This window comes from Microcaecilia unicolor, chromosome 3 (assembly GCF_901765095.1).
Source record: "Microcaecilia unicolor chromosome 3, aMicUni1.1, whole genome shotgun sequence".
NCBI classification, from domain to species: Eukaryota; Metazoa; Chordata; class Amphibia; order Gymnophiona; family Siphonopidae; genus Microcaecilia; species Microcaecilia unicolor.
The window spans coordinates 244902013-244915380 of record NC_044033.1 but is presented as its reverse complement, the minus strand read 5'-3'; the positions used below and the strand labels follow the sequence as shown (position 1 = coordinate 244915380).

The window sequence follows — 13368 nt, the reverse complement described above, 5'->3', positions numbered from 1 at the left end:
TCATACACCTGCACAAGGCTGGAATGGGTTACAAAACCATCAGTAAGACGCTGGGCGAGAAGGAGACAACTGTTGGTGCCATAGTAAGAAAATGGAAGAAGTACAAAATGACTGTCAATCGACAAAGATCTGGGGCTCCACGCAAAATCTCACCTCGTGGGGTATCCTTGATCATGAGGAAGGTTAGAAATCAGCCTACAACTACAAGGGGGGAACTTGTCAATGATCTCAAGGCAGCTGGGACCACTGTCACCACGAAAACCATTGGTAACACATTACGACATAACGGATTGCAATCCTGCAGTGCCCGCAAGGTCCCCCTGCTCCGGAAGGCACATGTGACGGCCCGTCTGAAGTTTGCCAGTGAACACCTGGATGATGCCGAGAGTGATTGGGAGAAGGTGCTGTGGTCAGATGAGACAAAAATTGAGCTCTTTGGCATGAACTCAACTCGCCGTGTTTGGAGGAAGAGAAATGCTGCCTATGACCCAAAGAACACCGTCCCCACTGTCAAGCATGGAGGTGGAAATGTTATGTTTTGGGGGTGTTTCTCTGCTAAGGGCACAGGACTACTTCACCGCATCAATGGGAGAATGGATGGGGCCATGTACCGTACAATTCTGAGTGACAACCTCCTTCCCTCCGCCAGGGCCTTAAAAATGGGTCGTGGCTGGGTCTTCCAGCACGACAATGACCCAAAACATACAGCCAAGGCAACAAAGGAGTGGCTCAGGAAGAAGCACATTAGGGTCATGGAGTGGCCTAGCCAGTCACCAGACCTTAATCCCATTGAAAACTTATGGAGGGAGCTGAAGCTGCGAGTTGCCAAGCGACAGCCCAGAACTCTTAATGATTTAGAGATGATCTGCAAAGAGGAGTGGACCAAAATTCCTCCTGACATGTGTGCAAACCTCATCATCAACTACAGAAGACGTCTGACCGCTGTGCTTGCCAACAAGGGTTTTGCCACCAAGTATTAGGTCTTGTTTGCCAGAGGGATCAAATACTTATTTCCCTCTGCAGAATGCAAATAAATTCATATACTTTCCACAATGTGATTTTCCGGATTTAATTTGTGATGTGCTATCTCTCACTGTTACCAATAACCTACCCTTCAATTATGGGCTGCTCATGTCTTTGTCAGTGGACAAACTTACAAAATCAGCAAGGGATCAAATACTTATTTCCCCCACTGTATATATATATATATATTTTTTTTTTTACCTGGCCACTGCAGAGCTCACCCCCACACAGAAGCCCACCAACAGGAAATATACAGCTTTTCTTTAAACTGAACATTGTGAAGACCACATGCACCCAGAAGCCCATCACCATTAAATATAAAACTGTTTTTCGTTTTTCTTTTTTTACCGGAGTCCAGTGCAGAGAAAGTGTCCTATAGATTTCAGAGAAGTCTATAGCCCCGATCAGTGTATGCACGTGGTTCAGTGTTGGGGAGAAGGCCCAAGTTGGCTCCTAGCAGTGGCTGAGGTTGGCAATGGGGGGAGTAGACTTCAATCCAATGCAGATACAGTGGCTACTGACTCACTCCTGGTGCCTGGGGCTGGAGCAGTGGCGTTCCTAGCGTCGACGACACCCGGGGCGGATCGCCGATGCACCCCCCCCCCCCCCGGCGAAATGACACCCCCCCCTTGGTGCACGCCGCTAAGAGGGGGGGGTGTGGCACGGCACGCGCCTGTCGGCTGCAAATTCGAATCGCTACGCTAAATTCTCTCGTTCGCTGCTGCTCCCTCCCTCTGCCCCGGAACAGAAAGTAACCTGTTCCGGGGCAGAGGGAGGGAGCTGCAGCGAACGAGAGAATTTAGCGTAGTGATTTGAACTCGCAGCCAACAAGGCGCACGCCGCAGCACCCCCCCAGCGATGTGCACCCAGGGCGGACCTCCCCCATGCTCCCCCCTTGGTACGCCACTGGGCTGGAGGATAATGAGTGCCCAGATTTCCCCAGCTGCTAAGTTCAGTGCAGCACAGGCCTCCGGGACTTCTGACTCCCTGACTTTGCAGCAGGTTTGTGTCCTGGCAGGGGCTGCCTGAGACCTGAGCTGTGCAGGATCCAGCAAACAAACAGTGAGCAAACACTAAAAGGAATTGCTGTTTTTTTACCTTTTGCCCATTAGGAATGGAAGCAGAGCAGGGAGGTAAGCATTTTAAGAGCACAGCAGGGAGCGAACTAACAAAGACCCCCATGCAGTCCAGAGCAGAGCAAAGCAAAGCAAAGTAGCAAACAGGGCAGTGCAGCAGGAGGGCTGCTACTTTGCTTGCTGAAAGTCTGTTGTAGTGCTGGTAAATTAAAAAAAATAATAATAACACCAGAGCTGCAAGGCTCAGCTCACAAGATTTGTTTCACTACTTTCTACACACAGCTGACTGAGCTAAGCGATTGGAGCAGCGTGATGTGCAGGGCAGCTGGCACCTGATTGGTGATCACTGAAACTGGGTGGGCCTGAACCAAAAATGGTTGGGCCTGGGCCTACCCAGGCCCACCTGTAGCTATGCCCCTGCCCGGGAGTAAGCCTAGGTTGGTGAATTTGTTCTAAAAAGGCAGATATATCCCTCTCTGAGGGGGCAATATCTGGCGTGTAAAGTCTCTCATAAAACTGCCAAAATATCCACTGTATGTGCAGGTGGTCTGAAGTCAACACCCCATTTTCATCTTTCAGATTGACAATGTGATTGCGTGTAGTTTGCTGCCTAAGTTTATGAGCTAAAGGTTTGCTAGCCTTATTGCCAAACTCAAAATGAGACTGCCGAACCCGCTGAAGTTGCTCTGATAGATCCTCTAATTGTAATTTGCGTAATTCCTGACGGAGTCTATGACCTTGATCTGTCAGCTGGGCTGACTATTGGGCCGGCTGTTGGCTTAAGCGTCTCTCTACCTCTAGTAGTCATCTACACAATGAATCTTCCGCCTGACCCCGCTGTCTTCGAACATAGGCCTTCAATGCAATAAGGTGACCCTGCATTACCGCCTTCAACCCATTCCACGAAAACCCGTATTATCGAAACAAGATGGGCGTCCATCTTTCATTTCAATGATACGGTCGGGGATGCCCAAATCTTGACATTTAGGTCGTCCCTAGAGATGGTCGTCCTTAGACTTGGTTGTTTCTGATTTTCGGTGATAATGGAAACTAAGGACGCCCATCTCAGAAATGTCCAAATGCAAGCCCTTTGGTCGTGGGAGGACCCAGCATTCGTAGTGCACTGGTCCCCCTGACATGCCAGGACATCAACCGGGCACCCTAGGGGGCACTGCAGTGGACTTCAGAAAAAGCTCCCAGGTACATAGCTCCCTTACCTTGTATGCTGAGCCCCCCCAAACTCCCCCAAAACCCACTACCCAGAACTGTACACCACTACCATAGCCCTTACGGGTGAAGGGGGGCACCTAGATGTGGGTACAGTGGGTTTGTGGTGGGTTTTGAGGGGCTCACATTTACCACCACAAACGTAACAGGTAGGGGGGGATGGGCCTGGGTCCGCCTGCCTGAAGTGCACTGCACCCACTAAAACGGCTCCAGGGACCTGCATACTGCTGCGATGGACCTGAGTATGACATTTGAGACTGGCACAAAATATTTTTAAAGTTCTTTTATGAGGGTGGGATGGGGTTAGTGACTACTTGGGGAGTAAGGGGAGATCATCCCCGATTCCCTCCGGTGGTAATCTGGTCAGTTTGGGCACCTTTTTGTGCCTTGGTCGTAAGAAAAACTGGACCAGGTAAAGTCCAAATGCTCATTAAGGACTCCCTTTTTTTTCCATTATGGGTTGAGGACACCCATGTGTTAGGCACACCAAAGTCCCACCTTCACTACGCCTCCGACACGCCCCTGTGAACTTTGGCTGTCCCTGCGACGGAAAGCATTTGGGGACGCCCAAAATCGGTTTTTGATTATGCCGATTTGGGCAACCCTGTGAGAAGGACGCCCATCTTCCGATTTGTGTCGAAAGATGGGCGTCCTTCTCTTTCGAAAATAAGCCTGATAGTGTCCCATACTCAACTATCTGGAAATGACATCGCATCAGGTTAGCTGACCAGCAGACTTCTGGCGTTCCAACCTCTTATTTCCTTTCGACACCCTCTGCCACTTTGGGTGTGCCGACATAGAGACAGATCTAGTTTTGCCTGACATCGCTGAGGATTTATCTAGATCTCCATCTGGCAATATTTCACGTGCCTCAGCCACAGACTTAATTTGATGTATACAGCCATCTTTGTAGAATGCCAGAGCAAATGGGTGTCTCTATCGGTATCTAATGCCCAGTTCACACAGTCTCACAGTAACCAGCTTCAGGTCTGCTCTCCCTTTTAGAGTAATTGAGGCCAAGTCTTGAAATACTTCTATCTAATAGGTATCCCACTTAAAGTTGTCAAGCTTTCGACTCGCTTGCAACACTCGCTTCCTGAGCTTGAAATCTTGAAAGCAGACAATTATATCTTTAGGCAAATTATTTCTCGCTATGCCCAAGGCCCTGTGGGACCGCTCCAAAAGAACCTCTTTTGGATCAGTTGCTGAACCTGCTTCTGTTAACAAAGCGCTCACCGTTTTCTGCATCACATCTTCACAATCTATGTAAGCTGGCGATTCCAGAAAACCTCTAAACCGGAGATTGTGTCTCCGGCTTCTATTTTCCAAGTCCTCCAACTTATCTGTAAGTTGCTGAAATCCTGTGTGCAACTCCCCCATCTGTCAATCTAGGGCATTTATCCCTCTCTCCTGCTCTTCCACTCGTCCTTCCAGCTCTTCTACGTGGTTACCCAGGTCGCGGATTTCTCCTCGCAGGTCCGCCCCCAAAGCTGCTAAATCTGTGTGGGCCGCTTTAAGATCCGTCCGCATCTCCATAAGCCAGTCTCTAAGCTCTGGAAACTTTATGGGTTCCGAATCTTCATGGTCTCCTTCTGACAGAAACATATCTTGGGATAAAGATCCCCCGGGGGGTTCTGGGTCCAGAGCCGCCGGTTCCATCACTGCCAAGCTGCCTGAGAAGGCAAATTGAGTGAGGTTCACGGTCGTGCTCATTGCCCTAATGTCTCTGCTAAGTGTTCTTAATCGGGGGTGCCAGAGTCGCGCTATAGATTGCACATAAAGATGGGGTAACGCCAAAAAACTTTATGTGGGGAAGAAACGGGAGCTCTCACTTCAAGCGACCATTTTGCTCGGTGAATTCACTTCCTCCTCTTCTCAAAAGATTTTATTCCTTAGGTTTCCAAGATCTTTAATCAGGGCTTCTCGGGCCTTCTGATAACCTCACACGGCGTCGCACATTGAAAAGAAACAATTTGTGGAATCCGTACCTGTAAAACTGAAGAAGCTCCCTCGGTCATTTCTCAAGTAGTTCTTGAATCCTCCCCAATAGAAGTTGACACTGCCACCATTTCCCCTGGAGGAGTTAATGAAGTTACAACTGCCACCTCCTTCACAGCTCCTGGATGAATTGGAGCATCACACAGATCAGCGTCTATTACACTTCCTGGTCATGACGCTGACGGTTTCAGCAGTGGTGAACTACTGCTGCTCAGCTGGGGAAGAGGGGCACTATGGTCGGAACTACCTTCCAACTTATCTGGCAACCCCTACATCCGAAGATAGGTATCCATCAGACCAGCAGAAGAGGTAGCAACATGCAAGGAGGCTCTGGCAGCAGGTCTGCCCCGTTGCTTCGGCATAATAGAGAAAAAAGCAAGAAGAAACCTCGGAGCACTAGCAGCATGTCGGACAAGTGCGGCCATCTTGGATCTCCTCAAAAGCATAAACTTCTAAAGTCAGAAGAATTTTCACCTGAAAACTTATGCTCCTAAGTTTGGATGAAAATAATGGAAAAAACTTAGGATCCTAACTTACTGTAGGCTAGTGCTGCTTCCCTGATGAGTCCTTTTAAATATCAACCCCTTCAGTTTTCTTTCTAATATCAGACTCGAGACATACAGTATAATAATGATAGGAAGAGTCTGTGTTGGGCACATCAGCACCCATATGAACCTAACCCAGAGAATGGCTGTCAGGAGTTTCTGGGGTGATGCATCCAAATAAGTTAATTTTGTGCAAAGCATGAAAAGAATACACCTTATCCCTGGGCTATTAGAGTTGTTTGGGTTTTTTTAAATTTAGCTCATGCCTTTTTAATAGTGTAGTAGTTGTAAGTGAGTTAGATTCAGGCACAGTTGGGGATTTTATCAGTCTCTCTGTTTCACTTCTAATGCTTGTCTCAGTCACTTGCATCCTTCCACATAGAGCCTCCTTCACCAGCTGCAATATGAACAGGCAAAATATATACTTAGAAATTCTGATTAATCAGAATAAATGTGTATACCCACCCCCTGGATCACCCTCAGCCCCACTGCATGAGGGACCAGCTCCATACAGAAGGATATTAATACTGATGTTGTAATCCATCTGGGGACAAATGACCTGCACAGATGATGTTTTGTAAAATACAATAATTTGGGGGTTACCGCATAATATCGTATTTCAGATTTGGCAATACTGCTTCAACTCGCTTACAACCAGGAGTTAAATAGAAATCCAGAAGGAGAGACGATTTACCATCCAGTTACTACACTGCAAACAACAAGGTATTTGAAGCAGCGGGGCAGGCGGCGACGGCGGGGGAGGGTTGGTGGCGGGAGAGGGGTTCAAGGGGATCGTCGGGGGGGGGGTTCAATGTGGGGTCGGCGTCGGCTGGGGGGGCAGCGGCGGGAGGGGGGGGCTAAACAGTGCCCCCCCACCTAGGGCTGTGGCCCCCGCTCCCAGCGAGGTCTGGCTACGTCCCTGTGGGAAGCTTTCAAATAAATTAAAAAGCTGTCCAATAAGTTAAAAAAAAAAAACCCAAAAAACATTAAACCTCCTTGCATGACCCATTATCTGACATGAAGTCAGCAGGCGGAGCTTGTCATCCTCTCAAGTACATTGTTTTGGGTGTACCGAGATGGTGGCGGCTCATTGTGGAGAATGAAAACTTCTATGGGTGAAGTGGCTTCAGTCATGTGACATCATGCCATCTCCTGTTTATCATTGTTCCTTGTCCACAGTACACCAGGAGGAGGAGCTTTGCACAAGCTCTGTCTGTTGTTCTTTCTTTATCTAGAGTGTGCAACAAGAACTGCAAAGAGGGAAAAGACTCAGAACAAAAGCTGAAACTTTCTGCCTTTGGGGCCTAGAAATTCCTGGAAGACCCAGTCTCAGATCTGCAGAGGAAATTTATCTGAGACCTGGAATCAGCTCAACCTCCTCCTGTTTTATTCATCTTTCCAGGAAAAGGGAAATCTCTAGCCTGAATCCATCCCAGCAGCTGCAGGATTCAGAGGGAAAACAGCAGGGAAATGTCTGCCCTGGTTCCTGATCAGGTAAGAAATTTAGTCTCTCTTCCCTGGTACCCAGGGTTCCAGCAATAAAAGGAAAATATTTCTGTGCAGCTTTTCCAGCTTTCTCTTCTCTGCACGATCATACCTAAACCTCCACAACCCATGCAGCAAAGGACTCAAAATACAAATCCACCTATGCAACCAGCTTTTCCTTCCTAAGCGCACAACTATGGAATGCATTGCCAAAAGCAGTAAAAACTACGCTCGACCACCTAAATTTTCGGAAAGCACTAAAACTTCCCGAGCCTTTATATCTAGCCTCCTCTTTGGCCGTTTTCAAGTCCAAACTTAAAGCCCACCTCTTTACCACTGCTTTTGATTCCTAACCACTGCTCGCTTGCCCTGTCCTTTTATCCTCACCTCGTTATTCCCTTACCCTTAATTGTTCTGTCTGTCTGCCTGTCTTATCTAGATTGTAAGCTCTTTGAGCAGGGACTGTCTTTTTTGTGTATGGTGTACAGCGCTACGTATGCCTTGTAGCGCTATAGAAATGATGATTAGTAGTAGTAAGGACAAACCTGTTCAGAAGAGCATACCCCACCGACCCAACATGAAAATGCCTGTTCACTTGCGACACAATGAAACCAAAGACCGTAACGAACATTACCTGACTCTTCTTCCCCCTTTTTCTCTCTAAATTCCCCCCCAACTGTACCTACCATACATGTACCTCATTCTACCACAATATCACTTTGTATTCATTCATACCATGTATTTGTTCAGACTGTAATCGGCTAATGCTGTTAACGGTTATATGTAAGCCACATTGAGCCTGCAAAAGGTGGGAAAATGTGGGATACAAATGTAACAAATAATAATTATTATTATTTGTCTGTGTCCAGTGAAGCAGTAGGTCTAGTTTATGTTTATTAAAACAATATATTGCTAAGGTAAACAAAAGATTAAGGCTGTTTACAGCCAGCCCCAGGGTCCTTCCCTCTGTTGCCATGTGGAAAGGAGGCAGCAGAGGGAAAGCTTCAGGCCAGCCTGGAGAGAGCAAGACTGCTGCTGACCCTACCTTCCAGTGCTGCAAATCTGTAGGCCTGTGAGGAGGGGGGCAGTGGGTGGTAGGAAGGCATGTGGGACCCCTAAGGTGGATCAGGGGAGGACAAGAAACTGCATATCGATGGAAGGGAGAGGGGGAAATTCTGCATGTGGATGGAAGGGAAGTGGGGGATCCACATGGAGGAAAAGAAAGAGGTGAAGGAGAAATGCACATGGAAGGAAAGGGAGAGGAGACAATTTTGAGGATTGAAGGAAAGTGTGTGTAGAAGAGAAGGCAGAGGGAAAAATACATATGGAAGGAAGGGAAGGGAGAGGGGGAAATGCACATGAACATTGTGATAGTGGGAAAGTGTTGCCAGGCTGGGACAGAATGAAGGTCCATCATGCCCAGTATCCTGTTTTCTAACAGTACCTAATCCAGTTTACAAGTACCTGGCAAGATCCCAAAACAGTAAAACAGATTTTATGTGCTTATCCTAGAAATAAGCAGTGGATTTTCCCCAAGTCCAACGTAATAATGGCTTATGGACTTTTTTCTTTTAGGAAGTTATCCAAACCTTTTTTTAAAACCTCGCTAAGCTAACTGCTTTTACCACATTTTCTTTCAATGAATTTCAGAGTTTAATTACACATTGAGTGAAGAAATATATTTTTTCCGATTAGTTTTAAATTTACTACTTAATAGCTTAATTGAGTGCCCCCTAGTGGCAGTATTTCTAGAAAGAGTAAACAAGTGATTCACGTCCACCCATTCTATTCCACTCATTATTTTATTGACCTCTGTCATATCTCCCCTCAGCTTCCTCTTCTCCAAGCTGAAGATCCTTAGCCACTTTTGCCTTTCCTTATAGGGGATTGGTCCCATCCCTGTTATCTTTTTCGTCACCTTTCTCGGTAGCTTTTCTAATTCCGCTGTATCTTTTTTGAGATGCGGTGACCAGAATTGCAAACAGTATTCGAGATGCGGTCGCACTGTGGAGTGATACAAAGGCATTATAACATTCTCATTTTCGGTTTCCATTCCTTTCCTAATAAATACCTAACATTCTATTTGCTTCTCAACATTAGATATACTCTTATCAAAACATTGCATATTAGAATCTACATTCTCCTGTTTATTTACCACCACTTGAGAAAAACTGCAATCTGAGAAACAGTGGACTTGAACATATTCTCCACACGTTGAATTGAATCCCACAAATCTCTTAACGTCATTTCCTGCTGGTCCTGAATTGCTGAAGGCTGCTGAATTGGGGTAGGTGCCTGAATAGCTGTTGGCAACTTGACAAAAGTTAATGATGAAACTGCTTCTTCCAACTCAACCTCCAGCCTGAGGAAGGGGCACCACCTGGGAAGCCCTTATCTGACAGGAAAAGGGAGGGAGAGGTGGGGTCTGCTCTGGAGAGCTCAAAGTAGCTCCAAGAGGAGAGAATACCTGATTAACTGATGGTCCAGAAGAAATCAGGTGTTTGTCCATAGGACCCAGGACACTTGGAGTCGCTGTCTTCGGCTTCACTTTACGCTTCCTATTTGAGAATTATAGTATAGAGTAAAAACTCCCAAGGGGCAGGGTGTGCATCTTAAGGCACACCCCTTTTGCCATGCCCTGTGGCCTCACATCTGTGGCGCAACTCTTTTCAAGGCAACAGGACCCTTGATATCTGCGGGTGCCCGATAGGGTGCCTGTTGAAATCAGCACCGACTCTCCCTTACAGGAGGGCTCCTCCCTCTGTAAGTTGGCAACGGGCAGCTCCACCTCACACTATTGCCTCAGGCAAGCCACCACCCCCTAATTAAAGTTGAAAAGACCCTTTGCACTTAGAAATAAAAAAAAACTGTGAATGTTGAGCACCTGATTCTCATAACATAATATCTGTTTTGGTGCCCCTTTACTAGGTGAAAAAATCTCAGCACCAATACAACCCCTCAAAATAACCCAATGATAGCGATTTAAGACAAATTACTACTCTAACCACTGATGAAAGCTTATTCCGTTGTGACAGCTCCTCTGTGTACATATGCTGCACACACCGTCCTGTTGCTAAATATAGCTGAGATAAAATAACAATTTACAATGACAATGTGGATACAGCAGCTGATAGTTTGTTTACTTTGTTTTGGGTGTACCAATATGGCAGCTACGGGGGGAAACCAGTTTCAGCTTTGTGATGTCATATCATCTCCTGTTCTTTCTCCAACTTTCTTACACTAACCCACCAGCCTCTTTATCTCCCACCTCTTCAGTTGTTGCTGCCTCCTCCTTCCAACTGCTACATCAGTCAACATGAGAGATATCCAGTGTAAGGACCAGGAAGTCTGTTAAAAATATTGGAGATTTAAGGGGACAGAACTTGTACTTCATACTATAATGTACTGGAGCTTTGATCTTACTGACTGAGGTCATGTAACAAAGTCTATTACTCAAACATAAGATAAGATGACTAAGGAAGCTAGCGTTCCCATTTGCATGGCAGCCTGAGGGATGAGGTTTCTAGGAATAACATTCCCTGCCAAATTTCTATAAGCAACCAAATGAAAACAAAAACTCCATTAGCACCTGCTATTTTTCAGAAGCCAAACTATCAAAATAATGATGCTGAAACTTAAAAAAAAACAACTCCTTAATCATGGATGGAAAAAGCCTCAGACAGCCTTGATTAAGAATGTTTTGAAGTTTCTTCATCACTATTTGTGTATTATGTGCTGTCTTATGTACCTCATAAATGAACGGGCCTCGATCCTGCAACACAACGAAACTAATACTCGAACTGGACACAACTCAACCCTTCCTCCTTATTCCCTGGCCTAATGTGTCTGTCATACACGAACCTTCTACAATGTCACTCTGTATCTGTTATACCGGAATTGGCAATAGCCATCACGGTTACCATGTAAGCCACATTGAGCCTGCAAATAGGTGGGAAAATGTGGGATACAAATGCAATAAATAAATTAAATAAATATGATAATAAAACTGTGACTGACGGTGTCTTGTCTGCTTTTCCAGGCCTTGGTCACATTCAAGGACGTTTCTGCTTATTTCTTGGAAGTGGACTGGGACATTCTGGGAGAATGGCAGAAGGAGCTGTACGAGAAGGTCATCAAGGAGATTCATGACATCCTTACATCACGAGGTAAATGTGTCTTGTTCATCATCTACCACATATGCAAATTAATGGAATGGGTGCTATTATTTTATCAGAGCTGCAAAAATCCCAGGTCCCAGGGGCACTTGAAATTGAGACCTGGCTTCTGTTGTAAAAGATAAAATGTTTACCTTAAACTTGAGGCTTCATACAAGACCAGCTGCAGTCTTTTTCCCTTTTCCGTACAACAAAAATTTGACCCCTCTTGCTGAGAACTACAACTTCTATGTAAGAATATAATCCAGGTTTCAGTGGGTGTAAATCATCACGTTCAAAACTGGTCACGGATCCCGGAGCAAAACACTATTCTATAAACAGCGCCTAACTCTGAGAACCGTTATTAGAATAGGGATTAGCTGTAGTTTTTATCAGCATCAATTTTTTGGCACCATATACAGAACTTAGTCCTGTGTTTACACACACACACACACTTTTGTGCACTGCTTGTTCACAACAGGAAACAGATGGAACCTCCCCAGGGCTTATACATATATATTTAAATGCTATTTTCCTGCTTACTTATAGGTTATTCAATTGTTAATCCTGATGTTATATTCAAGATTAAGAAGGAAGATGAGAAATATTTCACTCAACATTTTGAGTGGGAGGAAAAAGAAAACCCAGATGATCCCATGAAGAGTAAGTAGATGTTTTTCAGATCAAAGTCTCCAGACATTTGGAGACTTAAAATCCATTTCCTAATTTAGTATTATCGTATCCTTGGTGAATTCTTCTAATGCGTTTTGTATTAACAGGCCTTCCAATTGTAACGTCTGTGATCTCACTCGGTGTTAAACAAGAGGAAGATCTCCCCTTGATGGATCCTCCTAAATCAGAGACATCTGAACAGACTCATCCTCCTGTAACAAGTAAGTATAAACTTCCTCCTGCACATCTTAATAAAGTCAGCTGGGATTATTAAGAATTGAGAGCTGGTGGGATAAGAAGCCATTATCCTCTCTGTAGAGCAGATACTGCCAGGTTGTGTAACTGAGCAGCATTGCTATTACTACTAGTACTACTACGTATCATTTCTATAGGGTTACTAGATGTACACAGCACTGTACACTGGCCTTTTATTCTATATCATGTTGTCTTCTTCTTTGGTTCTGGTTTATTTATTAATAACTGGGGTTAACAGTAAAATAATCGGGGCTTTATTTGTGCCGATACGCACCAGTACTGTGTATCAGAACCTTTTTTATTGCTCCCCTGTTGGCGTCACTGTGAGGCAGATCCCTTTTCCCTCCACTGCCTGCCTGACAGTCTGGGCTGCTGGCAGTAATCAGACAGTACTAGGCCTGGCACCAGCACTAACTTCAGCAGTGAAGAGCCTTCAAGCCTTTCTGCTCCTGGAGTCCCTATTGGTACCACTGCTCTGATCCATATGTGTCCAAGAGGGTGGAACCAACAGGACCTTCCCGAGCGAGTGTGCGCGAAGGCTCCTCACTGCAAGTTAGCACTGGTGCCGGGCCTAGTACTGTCTGATTACTGCCGGCGGCCCAGACTCTCTAAGGTAGGCAGCAGGAGAGGGAGGAAGACTTGAAGAGAAATACTAGATGGGTTGGCGGGGGGGTTGAAGTGAAGGAGGTGAGGAAATAGAGAAAGTGGGTGAGGTTGAAGGGCGGGTGGGAGAGAGTAGAAATGCTGGATATTGTTGAAAGGGAGGGAAGAGGAGACAGGAGAAGTGCTGCACATGGATGAAGAGCATGGGAGGAGAGAGGAGAAATGGTGGACATGGATGGAGGGGTGGGAGAGAGGAAGGAGATGCATAGGGATGGAGAGGAAAAAAAAACAGGGCTGAAGACCTCTCCCACTCTGTCTTATAGACTCTTA

The 13368-nt window shown here is 45.9% G+C and overlaps 1 protein-coding gene and 1 long non-coding RNA gene across 2 annotated transcripts in view; both read left to right on the top strand.

The window, feature by feature from the left end:
- The window catches only part of LOC115466391 (zinc finger protein 585A-like), a 218841-nt gene that overhangs the window by 65442 nt on the left and 140031 nt on the right, over window positions 1-13368 (top strand). The window lies entirely within an intron of this gene.
- LOC115466431 lies at window positions 7101-11477 on the top strand. The gene is made up of 2 exons (XR_003941548.1): window positions 7101-7363; window positions 11394-11477. It is a non-coding gene; the product is annotated as an uncharacterized LOC115466431 (long non-coding RNA).